The sequence below is a fragment of the Alexandromys fortis genome, unplaced genomic scaffold (genome assembly GCF_014885135.2).
Source record: "Alexandromys fortis isolate MF-2015 unplaced genomic scaffold, M_Fortis_MF-2015_v1.1 scaffold_218, whole genome shotgun sequence".
NCBI classification, from domain to species: domain Eukaryota; kingdom Metazoa; phylum Chordata; class Mammalia; order Rodentia; family Cricetidae; genus Alexandromys; species Alexandromys fortis.
Window position 1 is genome coordinate 504,966 of NW_026068112.1, and position 1,146 is coordinate 506,111.

Genomic DNA, 1,146 nt, shown 5'->3' on the forward strand with positions numbered 1-1,146 from the left:
AGTGCTGGGATTAAAGGCGTGCGCCACCACCGCCCGGCCAGGGACTTTTATTTATGAACACTTTTGTGCTTGCTGAAGGGGCTTCAGACCTGAGCAGTCAGAAGACAAGTGCAGTGTATAATACTAAAGTGACGACTATCAAATTAGAATGCTTGTACCTCCATTACGTCATCTCACCAACGTTATTAGCGTTTCTTTTTGTTTGTTTCTGTTCTGAGCTTTTCTAGAAAATCTAATTCCATTTAATACATCTCCTTGACTGTTATGGTCTTAACGCCCTCCTTTATTGAACTTCCTTGTCCCCCTACCAGGCAAACTTAGGGCCCAGAGTGGGTTTGCTATAGGAGCTTTCTAAAGCAGTGAGTTTAGATATTTAAGAAAGGACAAACAAAAAGTCCCCATGTTGGAACACTTTTGATCTCACATTCACGTTTCGCTGCTTTGCAAAGACGGGAGATGGCGCCGTAGGGCAGTGGAATGTCTCGGGCTTGGAGGGCTTTGGGCCAGGTGCAGGGCGAGAACAGGGCTTGGGAGCCAGAAGGGCAAAACCTAAACAAAGACTCGGGAGTTTGAGAAGAAACTACCAGAAGGAGGTCTTACAACTCAGTCACCTTTTCTTCTTTCTTCTCTTTTCCTGTCCCTTCTCACATATCAGTCCCTTTGCACCTTACTTCGAATCAACACAGGTAAAAAGCAACGTGTTCACAGTAACGGCGGAGACCCAAACTTTAAAAAGTCAAGACGGCGGAGGGCAGTTCTTTCTCCCTCTCCTAGAAACTAGCCTTTGTTCATCTGGGGGAATCGGAACTCCAGGAGAGAGGCTGCTTGCTCGGGGAGCCGAAGTGTTGACTAGAGGCTGAGATTTCTTTCGTGAAGCAATGTTCAATCGTGTAGGCAAAGTCCCCAAACGCCCAGCACCTACTGCTGTCCAGAAGGAATCCCACGTTTTAAAAATTAAAATTTCATAGAGAAGCCAGGAGGTGGCGCCAGGCGAGACTCACTTCCTGCCGGCGACGCTAAATCTCAGTCGCAGATGCTCCAGGGGAGTTTTGGCCGGACCGGGTCATTCTATCCCAAGCTCTTCTTTCCTACCTTGGGAAATAAGCATCCGTCGTCCCCCCCCCCCCCCCCCCCCCCCCCCCCCCC